The following is a 24,705-nucleotide window of genomic DNA, read 5'->3' on the forward strand; positions in this document are numbered from 1 at the left end:
GTCCAACCCGCTCGGATGTCATAAGCAGGACCCCGGGCCTCGAAGCCTCGGATTCCCGTTCCGTTCTTACAATAAAAACAACACCCACCCCGAATGCTCCGCGAGCCCTAACTCATCCATTCTTTCAAAACAAGTCACACGGTGCGTGAATCACACCCATTTTACAGAGAAGGAAACTCCAGATTAAGTAACTTTCCCAGTTTCACATAGCAGTCGGGGGCAAGCTGAGAACTCCGGTTCTGACGGCGAGGGGCGGGGGGCGGGGGGCTCCCACACGTGGTCTCGGCGTGCCAGCCCGGCCATGCCGTGAGCAGTAAGAGGCCACAGAGACACCCAGGGAGGCACCCACCCACGTGTTCTGCAGCCTCACATTCCAAACACATACAGTTACAATTACTTGGTGAATCCACTGCGGTTTACTGTAATGTGTTCAAATAAATTAGGCACCTATCAGGTTTCCAAATCAGCCTGGAAAAGGGAACAAGAAGTTGGCAGAGGCCAACAGTCAGCCGGGGACAGGGGCCGCGCCCTGCAGGACCCCACGCACGGCAATAACCCGTGCTCATCGAGCCTCACTGTAAGACACCATCTTTTCCCAGAGAACTCTCCAGGGGAACCGTGTTTCCTTGGCTTCCCCGCCTAGCAGGCCACCACAGTGACTTCCCAGAGCCTGGCCACGCTCCAGACTCAGAATCCACATATTGCTCATGCAGACACTAGATTTGTCAATCATTTCTCCTAAAATGGTACAATAGGGAGTGAAAATTCCTATTCACACATGAACTCCCTATATTTGCAACATGATCTCTTCCCTTTTTCCAACAGATTTTGTTTTCATTGTAGAAATGGTGGTGGGCTAAGTGCTCACAGCGATGACTATGGATGCCAGCCCCCCTGCCCCCCCCCGCCCCGGGGGCCCTGCAGTTCATCAGGATTCCAGGCGCAAACGTGTGGACGGCTGAGTCGCTGGGGCCGGCGAGGTGCTCAGGCCCTGCCTCCCACTGCACTTGGCCCCAAGCCACCACTGGAATCACAGAGACCCAGGAATATACTGTTTTAAGTTATTTTTCATCCTACAAAGAGGAGAAAATGAAATTCTTTTAGAGAGCAGCAAGGAACCCCCAATCTGTCCCCTCTTCCTAATGTGATCTCAAGTAAAGGAAAATCAAGCAGAAAGGCCACTCAAGAGGCCCCAGCCTGTGGGCTGAGCCCAGGAGAGGCTGGCTGGGCAGAGCCTCGGGCTGTGGATGCAAAGCATCATCACCAGCATTTGCAAAACCCTCTAAGGAAATAGCCGTTTTCCTAAAAGTATTAGCAACAGCAATTAATAGCTACCACACATTACGAAGACATCAACAGTGTTAGGATTTGTCCTTACAATGTGTCTTCTACAATCCTCTCTGAGTATTTCAACTGTTAACAATCCTTCAGAGCCTCAGCAATGCTGATGAGCTGAGCATAGAAGCCCACGAGAAAGAAAATCATGTGGGGGAAAGTGGTTTTCTATTTCCTCCTCAAAAATCACAGGAGATAGCCAAAGCACTTGGTGGATCCCAGCAGCGATCTGAAGCCAGCCCTTAAAGAAAGGAGGCGGTGTTTACTGGAGGCAGTTACACGCCCAGCCCCCCGAAAGCGCCTTCCACCACGGGGACCACCGGTCCTCCCAGCTGCACCGCAGCCACTGCGCCTGTGTTCACATGAGAAGAGGTCTGCTTACAACCTGTCTCAGGAGTGGGAGAAGGCGCAGCTTCCCTTGGGAAGGGCATCGTGGGGAAGTGGGAAGGGCCACCGGGAAGGGAAGGCACCCGCTAGGGGCGAATCGGCTGCCGCCGCGCTGACAAGCAACTGGCCTCATCCTGAGGGACATCCTGGCACTCGGTGCAGGCATGGGCCCCAGGGTCCCCCAGCTGACAGGGAGGGCCCTGGGGAGGGGCACCAGGTCGCCAGCATCATTCCCCCCCCCAGGTATCACCGAGGACAAAGACGCCCAGAAGGAGACCCAGACTCTGCAGCTGGAAGCACCGAATGAGTCAGGTCTGAAGTGAGACGGCCAGACGCTTACAGCACCCCTCTAAGAGCAGCCAGTGACCCGGTCACACAAGTAGGAGGTGGGAGGGCTGGTTATAAAGGCGGCCGGCCTCGAGCCCTGACCTCCAGGCAGCCTCCTCTCTAAAAACCACTACTATTGACGGAAGGCACAAAATCCGGTTGACAATTTGATGGTGACAAATGCCAAAATGGTGACCGTTCCCCTTCAGTGGACAATAATCACCGTCCCTCTTCCATCCGATGGAAACCAGAGGTGTTTCCTTGCCGGGAGAATCTGCTCACACTCTGAGGCTATGCGGAGGGTGCGGGCAGCTAGAACCTCCCCGGCCCTCGTTCTGCTCTCCCAGACTCTGTGGGGTCTCGCACAGCACCTTGCCCCATAGGAGCGCCAGGACAGAGGGACCAGACCGCTCTGAAGGAATAAACCTAAAGCCTTGGTCAGTGCCACCCCTCAAAGGACCCGTGACGCTGTGGCAGTGCAGAAAAACCATGAGAGCAGAGAAAGAAGCCTCCTCCCGAGGAGGGGATGGGGCTGCAGGAGGTGGTGGGTGTGTTGAGAGAGCCAGGACTCTGAGGTCTCCGGCACTGAGACCTCTTGTCCACCAAGCCTAACTTTCTCCTGTGTGACACAGGGACAAGACATCTCCTTCCCTGGGTTCCTGGAAGTGTGCGGTGGCATACGGTAAGTAAGATAATCAGGTACCAGGTTTTTCCCACTGAGTACAGGGAACCCAAGGGAAATACTTAGGATTTCTATAATGGTGAGCCTTAATAGAATAAGGTTAGTACAGTACATTAAACACAAAATTTACAAGTCCAGGAGATGTTTCCTTATTTGGGGGCAGTTGGCTAATGTATCAGCTTTCTACTGCCGTGTAACAAATACCACAGTGTAGCAGCTTATGCGGACATCTGTTGTCACTCTCAGCTTCCACTGTTAGGATTCCCACCCATTCTAGCCCGGTGTTCTGCTCAGGATCTCACAAGGCTGAAATCAAGCTGTCCACTAGCTGTGTCCTCATCAGAAGGCTCAATGAGGGAATGATCCCCTTCTAGGCTCCCTCTAGTTGTTGAGGGAATTCATTCCCTTGTGGCTGTATGATGAGATCCCGTTCCCTGGGCTGTTAACCAGGGACCACTCTCAGCTCCTAGAGGGGCTCTCAGGTCCTGGCTCACGGCCCCCCCAATAGTTCGTTCCCACACGGCTGGTTCTTCAAGGCCTGCCAGAGCATCTCTCTGAAGAGGGGGTCTTACACAGTGTACGGACAGCATGGGAGTCACCATCGTATCACCTGGGTCTCAAGACATAACCTAATCCAGGAAGTGACTAGATTCACAGGCAGGCACCTCCCACACTTAAAGGGAGGGGTGATGCAGGTGCACACACCAGGAGGCAGGGATCCTGGAGTCCTCTTAGAACTCTGTCCACCTGAGCTGCTCATCACTGGGTTTAGAAAATGTCTTCCTAGTCGGTAGCTTACTCTCCCAGGGTTAGACTTTCCTCACCTTTATAGGGAAAAAAATAGGTATTTACCAGTCACCTCTCTCGGGTCATGGTTTGGAGGATCAAGCTTTCACATTTACAAGCAATGTTTCAATGCACATGAAAGTTGTTATTTGTGCAAATACATTTTTGTTTCTTTACGAGACAGGCGCTTTAACCAGCTAAGCCATAGAGCCACCTTTGTTTCTTTAAATGGGAGTGTGATGTCATTTTTTCAGGGGAGATACTTTCCTTCATAAGGACACAGGATTCTTTGCTAAACCTCTACCTGGCTCTGGGGATGGACGTCATAAAAGCCATTCCTTGTCTGAAAAAAGAAAACAATAGGAATGTTTAGGAACAGTGCAACTTCTAGTCACGTAAAATGTTTGTTATTACTGCTGTCAAACTTTTGAAAACAAGAAAGTAACTTAATAAGTAGAATAAATCAAAGAGGATTCAAAGACACTGAATTCACCTGCCTGCTGATGGAAATTCTCACCTTTCCTCTGGAGTTCAAACTCCGCACAACCCAGGACGCCCACCCTGGGTTTGCGCATAGAGCTTGGGCAGTGGGGGCGCTAGGATGAAAGCCGACTTTAAAAAGCTAATTCAATTTGTAAAACAATATATTAGAAATTGGTTACTCACATTTGGCTTGAGTATGGTCTGCCCTTTCCTGAATTCAGACTTTTTTGTGTATAAACAAGTCATTCCATCATGTTCAGCAAAGCAAAGAAGTTTCCCTCTCTCGAATCCTTACAAGTGAGCATGTCCTCCCCGTGAACCGGGATGGAAGGCACTCACTGCCCTCGTGCGTTCTTCCTGCCCGTAGGTGGGCAGGTTTTCCCTCAAACCAGGAACTCACTCTGCCCCACCTCTCTGCTCAAAGATGCTGGTTTGCTCCCAATTCCTTATGTTTTTGCATCAAATTAAATTAACCGGTTGGATACTGACAGGCCACAAATCAATAGCAGACCGAAATGCTTAAAATATTCATGTGCTAGTTATCTCTTGGGGCTAGCATTCATGAGGATAGATTAGATTGCCTGCCAGGTTATTTGAAGATAAGTCTGCTTCAGTATCTGGATTTTTCCTCTCCTTCTTGCTTCATGATTCCTTCACACGTTCGTTGTGCTCGCTAATCCCTGCTCAGAAGACAATGAGGCTAAGATTTGGAGAGCAGGGAATGCTGAGTTATTTGATTTACAAATGGGGATGATGAAGAGCAGGGCTGTGCACTAATCCTGAGTTTTGCTCTAATCAAGGACCCGAATTTAAACAAATAAACTGAAGCAACAGTGGCGGCAGCAAACTGTTCCTCAGGGCACGTCTGTGGCAGTTCTACCTGCACCCTCCGAAATGTCACTACAACGGGTGTACAGGGGCCATAATGTGAATTAACATGGTTGGCTTACACAAGCAGCAAGGAAAAGCCATGGTCCCCACGCTCCGTCAAGGTCAGCAAGCCCACCTTGTGCGGGCGCAGACGGGGCCACTCAGCTAGCCCGCCGTCCTGAGACCCCAGCGAGCAAGGAGCACCTGGATTCTCTTTCTTTTGTGACCTCCACGGAACTCCTCCGTGGAATGCTGCTCTTATATCCCACATGCGTCTCTGTTTCTAATATTGGTCCGTATGCGTTTTCTCTTTTTATTTAAATTAATATTCTCATTTTAATTTTTGGAAGAACTCTTTTTCAAGCTATCTCTAGTGATCCTGTTTTTTATTTTAATTTTGCTTTTATGTTTGTCAGAGTCTCCCTTAGACTTTATTTGGAATTGCCCAACTGTTCATTTTCTACTTTCTTTAATTACCAGCTTATTAATTAACCACTTTTCAATATGTATGTTTAAGGCTATGAGTTTCCCTTAGCTATTTTGTTGCATAGTGCCTTCATTATTGTTCAATAGAAAATATTTAGTATTTCACCTTTATTTTTAAAACATAAATATTTAGAATTATTTTCACAATAAAAATTCTATAAATAAACCATTTCCAATGGAAAAACAAGGACTAAATTTAAAGAAAGAATGTAAAAAATTTTTTTTCACCACTCTGAAATGACCATCTACTGCTGTTGATAATTATCCTTCATGGATGTCCTTCACGTGTCCTTATGCATGCATGCGCACACATGTAATTCTATGTAAATGGGTGCAACAACATGGATGGGTCTGGAGGGTATAATACTAAGCAAAATAAATCAGAGAAAGACAAATACCATAGGATCATACTCATATGTGGAATTTAAGAAACAAATGAGCAAAGGGGAAAAAAAAACAGAGAGAGGGAGGAGGGAGAGGGACAAACCAAGAAATAGACTCTTAACTGCAGAGAACACACCGATGTCACCAAAGGGAGGTGGGCGGGGAGAGGTGATGGGGATGAAGAGCACATTTATCACGATGAGCACTGAGTAATGTACAGAAATGTTGAATCACTATCGTGTACCCCTGACACTAATATAAGATGGTATGTTAATTATGCTAGAATTAAAATTAAGAACGTAATAAAAAATAAAATAATAATTTTATGTAAATGGAATATCATGAATACTATGAATTTTTAACAAATGTAAGTTTGCAAATGTACAGTTCTGGGGGGCATAGGTGCTTTTTCGGCTATAATTTTATTGCACTATTATCAGAAAAGATGGTTTTTATTATATAAATTCCTTGGATTTAATGAGAATTCCTCTGTGGCCCCATTATAAATAGCTTTTTAAAATCTTCTACTTATCAGTAAAAGTGTACATGCTATATTTATTGCTTGCATATGTATGTGTATACAATCAAGAGTAATTGTATTATCTCATTATATGTTAAAAAGAGAAGATAGTAGGAAGGGAAAAATGAAGGGGGGGGAATTGGAGGGGGAGACGAACCATGAGAGACGATGGACTCTGAGAAACAAACTGAGGGTTCTAGAGGGGAGGGGGTGGGAGGGATGGGTTAGCCTGGTGATGGGTATTAAAGTGGGCACGTTCTGCATGGAGCACTGGGTGTTATACGCAAACAATGAATCATGGAACACTACATCTAAAACTAATGATGTAATGTATGGTGACTAACATAACATAATAAAATTTAAAAAAGAGTAATTGTATTATTTAAATAATCTGTGACTTTACTTTTTGTAAACCTCATCTATCAGTGTGAGAGACATCTGGTAATAACTCCTGCTCATTATGGATTTTTCAATTTCTACTTGTAATTCTGTTGAGTTTTGTCATATATTTTGTAAGACTGTAAGTTAGGTGCATACAGGTTTGTAATTACAGTAAGTTATTGATAGATTGTTTCTTTTGTGATCCATTTTATCCATACTTTCCCCTAAAAATGTATTTCATTCCATATTAAAATAGCTATATTAATTTTTAGTTACTTTTCTGGTGTACATTTTTCCATCATATGATATTCAATAAATGTTTAAGCATAGCTTATAAATTATACACAGCAGACTGTTCTGGGTTCCAAGTCTCTTTTAGACAAAACTTAAGTGAATTTTATATTTTCATTTACTGTGATTACTGATATGTTCCTACCACCTGTATTTCCTATTTGCAATTTTAAATTTTTTATTTGATTTCTCCTTCTCTGCCTTCTGTTAGGTGAATCACTGTTTTTTAATCCCTATTTTTCCTCTACTTGCTTGGAACTCCTCTATCCCATTCTATTATCTTAGTGATTACCTTTATATTTTCTAACTTACCTATCCTTTGCATTTTTCTAACAAAATACAAGGTTGGTCAAATTCCATACACTGCCTCCAAATAAGAGAAACACGTTTAAACCCACTGTTTCCCTGTAAACTCCCTCTACCAAATTCCCTGATATTGTTGCGTAGGACTTTCAATCCACTATGCTTTAAGGTTATGAAAAAGAACCTATCACATTTCCATACTAACACAATTTACCTCTTTCCTTAATCACCATTTTTCCTCTCTGCCAGTTCTCCCCAACTAGTTTGGTTTTCTTCTTGCTGAAGTACCTCCTTCAGTAGTTCTTTTAGCAAGGATCATCTGTGCACCTGCAAATGCCTTTATGTCACTGTCACTTAGGAAGCTAATTAGCATCTGCAACATTTTAAATAAACTATTACATGAAGTGCGTCCACCATTACCCCTTTGACTCCTCTGTGACTCTCTATCAGTCTTCCCACCAGTCCACCAGATCAAACGGGCTGCTCATGCCCACAGTGGGCTTTCCTCCAAACTGGGCATGCAGTGAGATTCCAATATTCTCCTGAGTCACCCTTTTTCCTTGCACTGCTTCAGGGTGGGTACAGTGGGGCTTGGAGACATTGGAGGACTCACTGTGTCAGAGTCCTGCTCCTTTACTTGGCCACTCACTTAAAAATTTATGAGTGAGATTGAATATTTAATTGTTGCCAGTGAACATTTTTGCAATTTTTGGTTTTTACTTTTATTTATTTCATTTGATATTGGTACAGGAAAGAGTTAGCTTCCCTCCATCATCGTCAACTTGAATTCCCCTTTGTTACTTTTATAGTTTGACAAAAAGTTCGTATTTTCCGTCTCTAACTTCTCTGTTAAGATCCTTGTGGGGAGAGATGCCATAACCTGTTATGTCTGCATCTTTCCCTACCAACCTATTCCAGAACCCTAAATCAATCAGACACTAAGAGAATGTCATTACCCCGCTGGAGAGTATTCTTAGAGTTGGAAGTGTCCGGATTCCTACAGGTGGTAGTGATGGACGAGGTAAAGGACAAAGGCGGTCACCCGGCCACCATGTGCACCTGACCTTGTAGAGTACAAAAATCCCCTGGACCTCATCCGCCCAAGATCTTTCTGTTGAGCATCTAAAACTGCAGACAAGTTCTCCACATCACACAAACCCCTTTCCTATAGGACGCAAAAAGAGGTCAGCTTGATTTATGTGATTTGTAATAACCAACACAGCAGCGACTGCTCACTCTTAAGCACTGCTGGATCAGAAGAAGTGATTTCAAGTATGTGTGTGCAGCATAAGATCACAGGCCTGGTCAAGGGTGTGACTAGTGTGATCAAAACTGGAAGACAAGTAACTCAGAACCCAAAAATTGTACATTGATAAGATAAATGAGAGCTCGTAATCATTTCAATTTTTTATGAAGGCAATGTATAAACACACACGCGCACACACACGTGTGCGCACACACACACACATGCACACAGACACAGGCGAATTCACGCACACGCACCACATTCTCTAGGAATGGAATATAGTCAGGATTTCCGTGATTCAGAAATTAACCATAGTAATTTACGCAGTGAAATTGTATGAATTATACTTCAGGAAGTGCTCCCTGGCTCTTGGGCTTCTGCACGCACTAAGTACAAAAGGGCCTCCTAATCAGTGTCTCTTCAAGCTCTTTGCCCAAGCTGAAGAACGCTGCAGTGACTCAGCACTGCACCCCGTCGCCATGCTCCATTGTGTTAGACCACAGCTAAATTTATCTTTTTATTAGCAGGAAATGTGCTTGTTCAGGAGCCAGGAGGTCTGAGCTCTTCATCCCATCTCTGGGCTGTAGTTCTCTTATCAGAAAATGGGGTCTCTGGCTGGAAGTCTCCTCTGATCTCTCCACCCTGGGACTAATACTCTATCTGTGGACATCAGGAGATCAGTAACTGCCCATTCCCATGGTCCAAGGCATGGAGACAGGAAACGCCATGCCCCCGTTTTTCGTGGGCGGCTCACATTTCTGTGACAGTGACAATAACTGGAGTGGCACCATGTCACCCTGCCAGGTGCAGACCACACATCACGGGCCACGAAAGCACACATGAAAATCACACCCTCCCACTTACAGCAACATGTCCCTCTTTCACGTATTCAACAAATATAGTTCCAATAAGCTTTCAAACCACAATGTCCTAAGCACTGTTCCAAGTACTGTGGGCAGAGCAGAGATGACCTGGACACGTCCTTCCCCTTAAACAGGGTGTCCCCACGCCATGTCCCACGTGACAATGATTCTAATGCCAGGTCTGAAGCACGAAAGATCACATGAGAAGAGAGAGAGTGCTGGGCACAGACAGAAGGCAGGGCCTTCTCCCGCCAGGGATGAAGGAAGTTCTCATGGTGTGCAGGTGGGTGGGAGCCAAGAGCAGCCAGAGCAGAAAGAATATCACCGGGCAGAGGCAGGAACTTTCCAGTGAAAACTGTACATGAAGACTTGTGAGTCCCAAGGTGTCGGGGTGGCTTAAACCACACAAACAAGTTAAAAGTGGCTTGCAGCAGTGGACGGCCTGGATGCTCTTGTTCAGCTAGGGCTGGGATCCAGCTGGGTGACCCCCAGCCAGCAGTGCATACTGGGGGTCGGGTAACCCTGCTGAACTTCCTTTCCTTGCCAACAGCATGGGAACAGCAACGGTCTCTCAGAAAGTTGTTGCCAGGAGTTGAAGAAAACAAAGTGCTTAGGGGAACAATATGGCTGTGATTTTGGATTTCTTGGGGCAAGCCAGCTCCGGGCCACCTGGTGCCAGAGGGCTGGTAGGCAAGCAGGTGAGAACATCGATTCTTTCTCCTGAAACAGGGAGTCACTTCTGCAACTTTGGGTGTCATATAAACTGCCCATAGAATCAGCATTTCCAGAAACCTGGCATAGTCCAGGTACTAAATAAATACAAACATGACTGAATACAATCATCTCAGAAATGCAAATCTAAACCTTGGGATTTCAGACCAGCCAAGCCAAGCTGAGGAGACCAAGACTCAGAAAGGCCCTGCGAGCACCAGATCCTCAAGAGCATGAAGTCACAATGTGTCGGGCATGTTTTCCATTTTCAGAGGAGAAGAATACAGTCACCCTGGTGGTCTTCCTGGAGTTGTGACATTCAGGTTTTTGTAATAGTCATCTTAGACTCCAAGCGTGGCATGGCGTTAAATATGTGTGTCATTACCAAGAATTGCAATTAACTTTGTTTTGAAATTTTCCAGCACCCCTGAGGATAATTCAGAGCATTGAACTGGGTTCAAGAGCTGCTTCTCAAGCCCCTCCACTAAGTCTCCCAGAAGAGAGAGCTGTATGGGAGTGGAGCTGAAGCCACTTCCCTGCCCGGATCTGCGAGAACTGCTCTGAGGCACGGCATTCGGCCCTGCCACAGTCCGAGGATGCTCCCGTGTGCATGCCCTCTGAGCTGAAGGAGGCTGGGCTGGCACAGAAGCCCACGCGAGAGCAGCAAAGGGTGGGCAGGGGGAGGAGATGCCAGATCCAGGGGGGAAGCAGGAAGACAGGCAGTGGAAGGGGATGGCACTATTTTAGCCTCAGGGTGGGAGGCAGAAAGCTCCCATTTCTCACAAGATTGCGTCACTTACCCCTGAACTGAACAATGTCACTAAACACACAAATAAGGAGGAGCAGTTAATAGCCGATTTCATAAATAATTATTGAGCACCTTCGACATGCCAGACGCTGCCTGAGGTACTGGTGTGGAGAGAGTTACAGGGGAAATGTGAAGATAAATAAGTCATAATCCTTATCCTAAAGGAGCCTTCCACTGCACACATGTATAATTCAAGGCAGACGTGCCAAGTCTTAAAAGAGGAAGCAATGTTTATCCCCAGCTGGGATACGTCAGGGAGAACAAGGCATTTCATCTGCATCTTGAAGACAGAGGAGGATTTCAGCTTGCAGAACAGTGCGGAGAGAGTAGAGACTTTGCAGACACAAAGAACAGCTCAGCAAAGGCAGGAATCAGGGGACCGGGGCAGGTTCCCGGGACAGCAAGCAACCTGATTAGTGGGGCGGGAACTGGAGAGGGCAGGCAAGGGAAGAAGGGGGGAGAGGCCACAGCTTGTCTCGGACTCCCCACCATGCTACATGCACACACATGTACACACACATGCACACACACACGTACACATGCAAACACACACACGCTCTCACACACATTTACCCATGCACACTCACACACATGTACACATGCAAACACACGTGTGCTCTCACACATTCACCCATGCACACTCATACACACATGTGCACATGCAAGCACACACACTCTCAAACACATTCACCCATGCACACACACACACGTACACATGCAAGCACACTCTCACACACATTTACCCATGCACACTCACACACATGTACACATGCAAACACACGTGTGCTCTCACACATTCACCCATGCACACTCACACACACATGTGCACATGCAAGCACACACACTCTCACACACATTCACCCATGCACACACGCACGTACACATGCAAACATGCACACGCTCTCACACACATTCACCCATGCACACTATGCACACTCACACATGTACACATGCAAACATGCATGTGTTCTCACACACATTCACCCATGCACATCCACACACGTGTACACGCATACACATGCAAGCACACACACACTCACACACATTCACCCATGCACATCCACACACGTGTACACACATACACACAAGCACACACACATTCTCACACACATTCACCCATGCACACTCACACGTACACGTGCAAGCACACACGCTCTCACACACATTCACCCATGCACATCCACACACGTGTACACACATACACATGCAAGCGCACACTCTCTCACATTCACCCATGCACACACACACACATACACATGCAAGCACACATGCTCTCACACACGGACACTCTCACATGTGCACAGTTCCAGACACGCACACTCACTCTCACACATGCATGCACACTCTCACATTCACACACATGTACACACTTGATCACACTCATACACTGATCACAATGCACATACACTTTTGCATACACCCACTCACACATGTAAACACTCTTACACTCCCAGCACAGTGTCACTCGCATACACTTGCTCACACTGACACATGCACATACTCACACACACTGGCACATACAGGCACACACACTTGCTCACGTGCACACACATGCACACACTAACCACTCCTGTAGCTGGGGAGTGCCCCGCACCCAGGGGTTAGGCTTGCAGCCCCCCTTGTTGGCACCTACGACTCAGGTGAAAAGGCACAGGCTCTGTGGACACAATAAGGAAATCCTCTGTTAGGAGGCATGAAGAAAATCCTAGGTCATGGGCAAGTGTGACACATCCCTGTCTTTGTTGATACCTGGGAAGAAAACAAACAGCACAGAACACGAAAAATCCCCGTCCACAGACAGCATTTCTCCTCCAGTCAGGGTCCTTAGAACTCCCCTGACCCTTCACAACTGAGCCCTGGGCCCAAGGAGCTCATAACAGATAGCAGAGACCAACTGACTGACAGACACATAAGGGGACATGCAGTGTGAGAGCACCTAAACATGGGGCCTTCCAGGTCCAGACTGTGAACTCCTGAGCTAGACCACCCTGAAGGGCTAGGTGACCCCAAGGGGCTAGGTGACCCGGGGATAGGCAACCCCCAGGGGATAGGTGACCCCCTGGGGCGAGATCTGATTTCCCATAACTCTGCCTCCTTCACCCACCTTGGCTATGTGAGGTCCAGACCTGCCACTGGAGGGTCTCTCGGTGTTATAGGCACCCACCTTACAAAGTCCTAGACACCTGAGAGGAGATACATCCACAAGGAAATGTCATGTCACTCCTCCCCATGACACACTGCACACAAACAGGCCCAGGTTACATACACATGCTTTTCCATACATTCAAGAGCAGACACACAAAATACTGAAACACAAATGAGTTCAGACAACTAGATAATGTAAAACAGAGAAATACGACACAGGAAAAACAGAAGCCAATCTCATGTATACATGCCAAAAGCCTAAACAAAATGTTGTCAAGCTAAGTGTAGAATATATTAAATATATTAAATAAGGTTTATACCAATAATGCAGGGATGATTCCCATGCAAAAGATATTATTGTGATTTACCACATTAATATATTAAAGGACAAAAAACATAATCATCTTAACAAGTACAAAACAAAGTGTTTGATACAATCCAAACCCTATTAGTTATTAAAAAACAAAACTCAGTGATTTAAAGAAGAGAGAGAGAGAGACCTTCTTTAATGGAGGAAAGGATAGCAACTAATAACCCAAAACAAACATCATATTTAATGTTGAAACATCAAAATTAGGAAGGAGACAATAGTGCTTTTTGTAAATGTTTTCTTATATAGAATTAGCCTTGTCTAGGAGGTTCTAGCCAGCTAAGTAACAAAAGAAATAAAAAGATAATTGGAAAGAATTAAATTAAATTGTCATTATGCATAGGGGTATGATTATCAATATATAAAATCAAAAGAATTTCCAGATACCATATTAGAAGTGAAGAGTTAAGTAAGGTTGCTGGAAGTAAGATCAGTATAGCAAAATCAGATACGTAGGCAACAAGCAAATAGAAAGATGCAATTTTTACCAGATACTACTTATTTCTCAAACATTGATTGGGACCCAGATACCAGCTTAAAGAGGGTCCCATTGGCTGAATTTGGGATGATTTGAATGATGAAATGAATAATGATCAAGTGGATTATAAATCTTTGAGGGGAATCTATTCTGATACTAAAATTATTAAAGAATGAGGAAGAAGGTCTTCAGGATAGAAGAATGCTAACCAATGAATGAGGAATAAATTATGGAAACAGAAAATCACTATTTTGTCCCTGGCACAGTAATGATTCAAACAAGATTCAGCAATGGCCACTACAACAACTGGGTGAAAGACTCTGGTGGGAACAGGATACTCACAGTGCCTCAAAGAATCACCCCCAAAATCACTTATAATGGAGAAATCTAGAACATGCAACTTGACCAAGTGGTCAAGCTTCACATGCCAGTAATGGAACAAACCACATGCCTCCCAGTACGATGCAAAGGGAAGAGACTCACCTCCACCCCAGTGCAGGACCTTGTCGAGGGCATCTGACAGCACACCAGCAATTCAAGAGCCTCAGGAGCAAGATTAAGGAAGACCAAGGTCCTGTGGCTGTGCAGCGCGAAGTGTGATCCTTTTTTCTTCTAAAGATTTTATTTATTTATTTGTCAGAGAGAGAGAGTGAGAACATAAGCGGGGATGGCAGACAGAGGGAGAAGCAGGCTCCCCACTGAGTAAGAAGCCTGATACAGGACTCGATCCAGGACCCTGGGATCATGACGTGAGCCAAAGGCAGACGCTTAACCAACTGGGCCACCCAGGCATCCCAAGTGTGACCCTTAATAGGCTTCTAAATCAGATAAAGGGGGACTACAACAAATATTATGATTAGATAATCAGTGACATTTGAATGTGAATTACATGTTGGATAATAATATTATATCAATATTAAACTTCATGAGTGTGACAATCATGTGGATTTATGTTTTTTATTCTTAGCTAATATAACCTGAAATGAAGTGGCATGATGTTGGTAAAAAAAATATATAGAGATACACATACACACACACACACACACAGACATATGTATACACACACATATCTATGGAGAGTGAGAGAGAGAGAAAGTAAATGTTATAAGATGCTAACAGCTGGTGAGCCCAGGTGAAGGGCATGTGAGTATTCACTGTGTCATTCTACTAACTTTCCTATACATTTTAAATTTTTTTAATTGATTTATCAGAGAGAGAGAGGGCACAAACAGGGGAAGCGGCAGGCAGAGGGAGAAGCGGGCTTCCCACCAAGCAGGGAGCCCAACACGGGACTCAGTTCCAGGATGCTGAGATCAAGACCTGAGCTGAAGGCAGACGCTCAACCAACTGAGCCACCCAGGTGTCCCTAGATTTTAAATTTTTTAAGTAGAAAATAAAAAGATGCTACTTAAATCACAAAAAAATTAATATCTCTAGTAAGAAATGTAATAAAAATTTCAAGGATATTACGGAGCAAATTATACAGCCTTATTGAAAAACATAAGAGAAGCTATAAAAATGTAAAAATGTGTATATTGACAAAAACTCTCTTGACCAAACTCTAGTCATGTTCTGCTGAGCCCTCTTCTTGATGAGGTCCCAATCTTGTCCTATAAAGACCTGAACAAACAGAAACAGAGTTTCTAACAGCTCAAGGCCATATCCCTAAGATGACACCAGCCTCTCTTAAAATGTCTGAGAAAACCCAAGGCAGCCAGAAGAATCCACTGTGTGTTGCAGCTGACACCTGAAGATGACACCCATCTCCCCATCTCTGTGGAAAGCAGGAGCCTAACTTCAATAAGCACCAGCAAACAAACCTAATGGGTTTCACATGGACCACCCCCTTCCTGTTTTTAATATTTTTCTTTTCCTTGACTCCCCTGAGCCTCCACTCGCTCCACCCCCACGTCCCCAATTCTCCCCTTACAATGCCTGGTCACATGCTGTGCCCAGCCATACACCCCAGCCACCATCATGCACCGCACCCAGTGGTGTGCCCCCAGCTACTGCAAGGGCTTCAGGGGATCCGGCATAGGACTCGTGGCCCAGCGCAAATTCTGCTAACACTGCCACCAGCTCCCAAGTTCCCTGGCAAGCACACCCCCTCAGAGCTGCCTGCCTCGGCCCCACTAACACCACAGAGAGCAAGCACAACCCACGTCAGGTGGGGATTCAGTGCAGACAACTGCACTAAAAGGCAAAGTGACTCGGACACAACCGCAGGGCATAAGCAGCACACACAGGATACTCTCCTGAAGTGCCGGGGTCTGGAGAAGGTGCAGGGGAGACACCACACTGCAGGCCGCTCCAGGACATCTTCTTCATGAAGTCACTACTCTCAAGAGCAGAGGACATAACTGAGTTTCTTAACACACAGAAACACACAGAGACACAGACAAAGTGAGGAGAGAGAGAAATTTATTCCAAATGAAAGAATGGGACAAGGCCACAGCCAGAGATCTGAGCAGAACAGATATAAGTAACATGCCCGGTAGAGACTTTAAAGCAATGATCATAAGGATATTCACTGGACCTGAGAAGAGTGGAAGACATGAGTGAGACCCTTAACATAGAGATGAGGAATAAGAGAGATAAAGGGCTCAATAAATGGAATGAGAAACATGCTTGACGGAATGAACAGCAGGCTAGAAGGAGAGGAACAAATTAGTGACTGAGAAAACAGTAACCAAGCTGAACAAAAGACAGGAAAAAGTATTCCACAAAACAAAAACAAACTTAGGGAACTCAGTGACTCCATCAAAGGTAATATCATTTTTATTAAAGGAGTCCCAGAAGAAGAAGAGAGAGAAGAGGGGGATGAAAATTTATTTGAAGAAATAATAGCCAAAAACTTCCCTAATCTGGGGAAGGAAACAGATATCCAGATCCAGGAGGCACAGAGAACACCCATCAAAACCAACAAAAGCAGACCCACACCAACACATATTGTAATTACATTTGCAAAATATAGTGATATAGAAAAAAAAATCTCAAAAGCAGCAAGATAAAAGTAGTCAGTAACTTACAAGGGAAAACCCATAAGGCTAGAAGGAGATTCTTCAACAAAATCTTTGCAAGCCAGAAGGGAGTGTCATGTTCAAAGTGCTGAATGGGAAAAATCTGCAGCCAACAATACTCTATCCAGTAGGGCCCTCATTCAGAATAGAAGGAGACATGAAGAGTTTTCCAGACAAACAAAAACTAAAGGAGTTTATGACCACTAAACCAGCCCTGCAAGAAATATTAAAGGAAACTCTTTGAGTAGAAAGGAGAGACCAAAAGTGACAGTACAAAGATAAGAAACACAAAAGCAGTAGAAATGAATATTTCTGTAAAACATCAGTCAAGAAACTCACAAAATGAAAGGATATAAAATATGATACCATATACCTAAAATGTGGGAGGAGAGGAGTAAAGAATGAGTCCAAATTTAAATGAGCATCAACTTAATATAGACTGTTACATGTAGGAGATGTTATATACAAACTTATGGTAGTCACAAATCAAAAACCACTAAAAAATAAGCAAAGAATAAAGAGAAAGAAATCAAAAGATATCACTAAAGAAAACCAGCAAACCATGAAAGAGAGAAAGACAAGAAAAGATCAGAGAAAATATTCAGAAACAACCACAAAACAAGTAATAAGATGGCAATAAATACATATCTATCAATAATTACTTTGAATGTAAATGGACTAAACACTTCAACCAAAAGACATAGGTAACAGAATAGACAAAAAAAAAAAAAAAAAAAAAGACCCATCTATATGCTGCCTACAAGAGACTCATTTTAGACCTAAAGACACCTACAGACTGAAAGTGAGGGGATGGAAAAACATCTATTATGCAAATGGATGTCAAAAGAAAGGTAGAGTAGCAATACTTATATTGGACAAAATAGACTTTAAAACAAAGACTGTAATAGGAGCCAAAGAAGGACACAATATGATAATAAAGAGAACAATGCAACAAGAAAATATAACAATTGTAAGTATTTATGTATCCATCATAGGAGTACCCAAATATATAAAACACTAATAACAAACATAAAAGAACTAATTCAATAATAATACAATAATAGTAGGGGACTTTAATATCCCACTTTCATCAATGGACAGATCATCCAAACAGAGAATCAATGAGGAAATAATGGCTTTGAATGACATATTGGACCAGATGGACTTAACAGATATTTCAGAACATTCCACTGTAAAACAGCAGAATGCACATTCTTTTCGATGCACACGGGATAGTCTCCAGAATAGATCACATTTTAGGCCACGAAACAAGTCTTAACAAATTCAAGAAGATCAAAGTCATACCATACATCTTTTCTGACCACAACACTATGAAACTAGAAATCAACCATGAAAAAAAAATCTGGAAAGAACGCAAATACATGGAGGTTAAACAACATGCAATGAATAGGTTAAACAGGAAATCAAAGAAGAAACTAAAAATTACATAGAAACAAATGAAAATGAAAACACAACAGTCCAAAACCTTTTGGATGCAGCAAAAGCAGTTCTGAGAGGGAAGTTTATAGCAATACAGGCCTAACTCATGAGGCAAGAAAAATCTCAAATAAACAACCTAAACTTGCACCTAAAAGAGGTAGAAAAAGAACAAGGAAAACCCAAAATTAGCTGAAGGAAGGAAATAATAAAGATTAGAGCAAAAATAAATAATATAGAAACAAAAAAACAAAAGAACAGATCAATGAAACCAGGAGCTGGTTCTTTGAAAAACTCCATAAAATTGATAAATCTCTAGCCAGACTTACCAAGAAAAAAAAGAGAAAGAACCCAAATAAATAAAATCACTAATGAGAGAGGAGAAATAACAACCAACAGCACAGAAATACAAACAATTATAAGAGAATATTATGAAAAACTATACGCCAACAAATTTGATAACTGAGAAGAACTGGCCAAATTCCTGGAAACATGTAAACTACCAAACCTGAAACAGAGAGAATAGAAAACTTTAATAGACCAATAACCAGCAAAGAAATTGAATCAATAATCAAAAATCTCCCAACAGACAAAAGCCCAGGACCAGATGGTTTCACAGGGGAATTCTACCAAACGTTTAGAGAAGAGTCAATACCTATTCTTCTCAAACTATTCAGAAAATAGAAGAGGAAGGAAAACTTCTAAATTCATTCTATTAGTTCAGCATTACCCTGATACCAAAACGAGGTAAAGACACCACTGAAAAAGAGAACTATAGGCCAATATCCCTGATGAACATGGATGCAAAAATCCTCAATAAAACACTAGCAAACCAAATCCAACAGTACATTAAAAAAAAGCATTCACCAAAATCAAGTGGGATTTATTCCTGGGTTGTAAGGGTGGTTCAATATTTGCAAATCAATCAACATGATACATCACATAAATAAAAGAAAGGATAAAATCCTTATGATCATTTCAATAGTCACAGAAAAAGCATTTGACAAAGTACAACATCCAATCATAATAAAAACCCTCGACAAAGTGGATTTAGAGGCAACATAACTCAACATAATAGAAGGCATGTATGAAAAACCCACAACTAACATCATCCTCAATGGAGAAAAACTAACAGGTTTCCCCTTAAGGTCAGGAAGAAGACAGGAATGCCCACTCTCACCACTTTTATTCAACATAGTACTGGAAGTCCAAGCCTCAGCAATCAGACAAGAAAATGAAATAAAAGGCATCCAAATTGGTAAGGAAGAAGCCAAACTTTCACTATTTGCAGATGACATGATACTATATACAGAAAACCCTTAAGACTCAACCAAAAAACTGCTAAAACTGACAAACAAGTTCAGTAAAGTCACAGGATACAAAATGGTTTCTTATAAACAGATGTAAAAAACACAACCAGAGAGAAAAACTGACCTATTTAACTTTAAAATTAAGAATTAATTTAAAATTAAGAGTGTCTGATCTCTAAAGACACCCTAAAGAGAATGAAGAGACAACGCATAACAATGGGGCAAGGTCTTTGGAACACACACATCCAACCCAAGAGCAGTATCCGGATGGCAGAAAGCACTCCTGTAGGTCAACAAATAACTAGAATCGGGCCTGTCACGGAAGTAGAACCACGAGGAGTCAGAAAAATGAAAACAAAACAAAACCTCAACTCCATTACTAATTTGGGAAAGCAAATTAAAGCCTCAGAATGATAGACTAAAATCTGGCAAAATCCAGCACTGACAAAGACGGGGTGTCAGTCAGTGTCTGCTGTAGGTGTGAACAACCCCAAGTCTCCGTGGCATGGGGGACGCTCACTCACTGTTCACTGGACACACCAGTGGCAGCCGCCGGCTTCCCGCGAGGAGATCAGGACGGGGGAGGGTCTGCGGGGGGCTGGCAGGTCTCCCCGCTGGTGGAAACTTGAGCCTCCTGTGGGCAGACCAGGCAGCAAGCCATAGGCCGAGCCCGACAACGTGGCAGGGCAGTCACTTGGCCATCAGCGAAGGCCCGCTCTAGGCTCTAGATCAGCCCCAGGTGCAGTGGCAGACTTGCTGACTCGGGGACCTCTCCAGGGCTGCACAGCCACTCAGACTCCAGGCGGGAGCCATCACTCCCTGTGCTCACGGTGACGGCCATGACGCTGAGCAGGTGGGAAGGGAAGACCCTGGAAGGCGCGCCATGATTCTTTGGGTCCCGGCTGACAGGGGAGGCTGAACCCGCGGGACAGCACGTGTGGGGATGGGCACTTTGCCTCCAGGCCCAGGCACAGCCCCCAAGACAGAACGACTCTGCAGTGCATGGTGGGCTCTCAGGGTCAAGTGCAAAATACACGCCACTGTTCTTAGTTTCCATTTGCCCATTTATGTTCAGTGCTAGACCTTCCACTTTCCTCCTCCAAGCGGACAATATAAATATATTTAGAGGCTGGTGGGTCTGGGCCACCTGTCCTCCCAGGCCATCTCTGGGCACATGAGGGGGATTTCAGGGCCACGGGAAAGGATGGGGAGGTGAGGAAGGATAAACAGCACAAGGGGATGAGTGAAGGAGGAAGGCAGGAGAGCATGGCCAGGCAGAGCAGCAGATCCCAACCCGGGAGACTCTGGGGCAAGACCACTGGCACAGAACCGTCAGAACGCCGTGGCCAAGCTCAGAGGGCTTCGTGTGTTTAGTATATGTGCTGCCGAAGCGAGCACAAGGGCTTCGTGTGTTTGACTCCTAGATGCCTCTGACCTCCTTGACTGCTGTGGCCATGGCCTGCCCCCGCCCACTGGCCTTTCCACGGTCCCCTCAACTCAGAGCCAGAGGGACTCTCGGGACTGGGCACAACTGCAATGACACGTATTGGCATGCTGAGTGATGTTGACCAAAAAATGTTGTTTGTGGTTTTTCCAATTGCACGAACCGTTGTGTACCAGAGAGAGGGAGTAGGATCAGGGAGCCTGAAGAAGAGTCTTCTTTGGAGGAGAGCAAAGGACACAGGAGGGTGCAGGGGACAGAGGTGGAGGGCGCACCCTCCTTCTGGAGGCAGCGGCTCGGGGCGCTGGAGGGTTTGGGAAGAATGTGGCAGAGCGGGTCAGGGAGTGGCAGGGTTAAGCATCTGGGCCTTCGTGGCCCACACGGACAGACGGCAGGGCCTTTATCCACGGGGGTCCTGCTCTTCTCCCCACCCCCATGGCCCACCCTTTCCCGACACAGAGTCGGGTCAGTAAACACTCTAAAACAACGAATCCTCGCATCAGGGTCTTCTCCATCACCTTCAATACCCTCTTCAACTTTAACGCACGTATAAATGTAATTGAAAATATTTTACTGATGACCATAGCCTTCTCCTGACCATCTACTTCACATAATGAGATTTGGAAAGACTCACTTGTATTTAGAATGGAAGAATTTGTAAGAAAATAATTGCCTACAAATCCATCATTGCTGTTGCTTGTTCTCCCTTTGCTGCAGCCTGGGCTCAAGAATAATTATAAAGGAAGAAAACATATACTAGAATGACATAATATATTTAAAGGAATTTTTCAAAAGCTAAATAAAGCTGTGGAAATGAAAGAGAAAAGACGTTTGACAGACTTGCCCCAGGTGGGAACAGTGTCTGTTTCTCCGAGAATCACTGAGGAAAGTGAGCTGCTCGGGAAGGGCTCGCTAGGTGCGAGCTGATGTTTGCTTCACGTATTATCCCAAATGCCTACATCTCAGCAATAAAGGCTTTTCTTCCCTGCCCTTGGCTCAGAACTAAAGCCCCAAGGCAGTCATTGGAAAGACTAAAATAAAACAAAATTTACATAAACAAACTTGGCTCCCACCAGCCCAGATGCACAGCTGCGCAGCCTCCATCGTGGACAGCGTGATAAGCGTGGCCTCCAGCAGAACGGGGACGAGCCCAGGAAACGCCTGTGTGCAGAGCTCAGACACCTGGCATTAAAGGGGAGGGGGAGACTACAAAAAGGCTTTGAATTTGGGACACAAAATTTTAAAGAGACAACGTGATCTACCCCAAACCCCGCTCACTGGTTCAGAACTTAATCTCTTTCCGGAACAACTTTAATCGTGTCTCTACTCGTATTCCCCTGCCCAGGACCCTTCCCCATCCGCACTCTCTGCACACTGCGGCGGGGGTGACATTTCTGACCCAGCAGAGGTCCCCGCTTGGACATCACTGTTACCCCTGGTTGTGGGTTGAATTGGGTCCCCTGAGAAGCTATGAAAAAGTCGTAACCGCAGGCACCCGTGAATGTGGCCACAAGGTCTTTGCAGGTGTCCTGGAGTAGGGTGGCCCTTAATGCAGGCAATGGTGTCCTTGTAAGAAGAAGGACATCTGGATGCAGAGACACACAGGAGGGGCACCGCGTGCCGGTGAGGGCAGAGCCTAGAGCGACGACGTGATGCTTCCAGAAGCAAAGGAACACCAAGGGCCGCTAGCAAATCCCCAGATCTGGACAGGCTGGAACACTCCCCCTGCCGCTCCCTCAAGGCCTCAGAAGGAACCGACCCTGCTGACACTTTGGCCTCAGACTTCCAGCCTCCAGAGCTGTGAGGACATGCACTTCTGTTGTTGTAAGCCACCCAGTTTGTGGTCATTTGCTCCAGCAGCCTCAGGATCTAACACCGACCTGAATTTGTGGAGTCTAGACACTTCCAGAACCCCGGTGGGGTGAGCCCTCACCCTTGGAGGCAGGAGCGAAGGACACAAGAAAAGTGTAGGGGACAGACGATGGCGTGACCACTTCTGAGAAACCTCGCTCTTGTGTGAACTGTGGAAGCCTCTCCTTCTAGACGTAGAAGCTGAGTTAGAGACTCAGGACTTTGGACAGTTGCTGGGAAGAACGTGGGAACTAGAGTCACACCCACGTGGGCGGGAGCGTACTCGCACAAACAGGCAGAAGTGGTCGGGTTTGCCTGGGGCGCAGAAGCAGCGCTGCGGGCAGGGGTTGGCCCCGGAGGGCACGGTGACACCCGTGATGGCCCCAGCCACCCTGGCCCGCACAACTGCCGACTGTCATAAGAACCACCGTCCACGCTTCTCGCCGCCATCCTTGTTCACACGTCAGATCCTAGTCCTCAGCCTGGACACGGTCTGGCCACCCCGGCGGGCACCCGCACCCTTCGCACTGGCCGTAAAAGGCCAGATGACCACAGAGAGCCCAGGGGCGGGGGACAGATGGCAGTGTCCCAGGTCACCTAACTGGGCGGCATTGATAACAACAGCAAATGTAAACACTCATGTACCACGGTCTGTGCACCAGGTACTCTTCTAAGGGGTTTACACGTTATTAGCTCAGGTAACCCCCCTATAACCTTATTATCATCCCCACCTTATGGAATAAGTAACTGAAGTATTGAGGTTTAGTAACGTGCTCCAGGTCCCACTGCCAAGAATGGTGGAGCTGGGATTTGAACTCAGGTACCCAACGACCAGAGGCCGTGCTCTCCACAGGGCACAGACCCAAGACACTTGCTGATAGGCCGACTTCACCAGGAGCGTGCTCACCAGGTGTGTATGGCAGGGTCCCCCTAGGTCTCCCAAAGCTATTTGCAAAAAATGCCTGGGTCCTGGGACGGAAGCAGGCAGAAGAGGACAAAGGCTACCCTGTGGTTGTTGGGGTGACCCCAGTCAGGACATTCACAGTCGCCCAATCATGGTGTCAGGGGAGGCCATGTGGGGAGCAGTCCTGACATTGCAAGACCAGAGGAATCAATGGGGCCCACTGGGGAGTCACACTCCCAACTCTGCCCAGCAGCACCACGGGGCTCCCCCAGCTCAGTGTCATGGAGGCCAAGTGGACAACCTGCACTTTTCCCCCCACTTGGCAGCAATGAGGCGGCACTTCCTTTTCTCTGCCACAGCACGCCGAAACAGAGACTTAAACAAGATCCAGTACCATACCATAATACCCTAGTCGTCCAGGTTCCAGTCATACTAAACACCAAGAATATCTCTGACTGATAATGAGTCAGAGCTAATGAGGAGACACCAAAACCAATATGGCCAACATATTAGAATTATCTAATGAGGATTTTAAACAGCCATTATAAAATGCATCCACAAGTACAGATACACTGGAAACAAATAGAAAAATGGAAAGCCTCAGCAAAGGGACAGAGTTCAGCACAATAGGAAAATAATTACATACCATGACCGATGACAATTTATTTCCAGAATGCAAAGCTGGTTCAATATTCAAAAGTCAACCAGTGCTGGCCCTCTGTATGTCTTCTTTGAAGAAATGTCTGTTCATGTCTTCTGCCAATTACCAGAGGAGAGCTGGGTGGGGGGACAGATGCAATAGGTGGGGATTAAGAGCATACTTATCATGATGAGCACTGAGTAATGTATGGAATTACTGAATCACTGTATTGTACACCTAAAACTA

General features: G+C 45.4%; 1 long non-coding RNA gene across 1 annotated transcript in view; it reads right to left on the reverse strand.

The window, feature by feature from the left end:
- The window catches only part of LOC118524087 (uncharacterized), a 112,278-nt gene that overhangs the window by 48,854 nt on the left and 38,719 nt on the right, over window positions 1-24,705 (reverse strand). Inside the window, exon 4 of the long non-coding RNA XR_013441559.1 lies at window positions 24,466-24,596. This is a non-coding gene — a long non-coding RNA (uncharacterized LOC118524087). The remainder of the gene's footprint in view (window positions 1-24,465; window positions 24,597-24,705) is intronic.

The sequence above is a fragment of the Halichoerus grypus genome, chromosome 10 (genome assembly GCF_964656455.1).
Source record: "Halichoerus grypus chromosome 10, mHalGry1.hap1.1, whole genome shotgun sequence".
Taxonomy (NCBI): Eukaryota; Metazoa; Chordata; class Mammalia; order Carnivora; family Phocidae; genus Halichoerus; species Halichoerus grypus.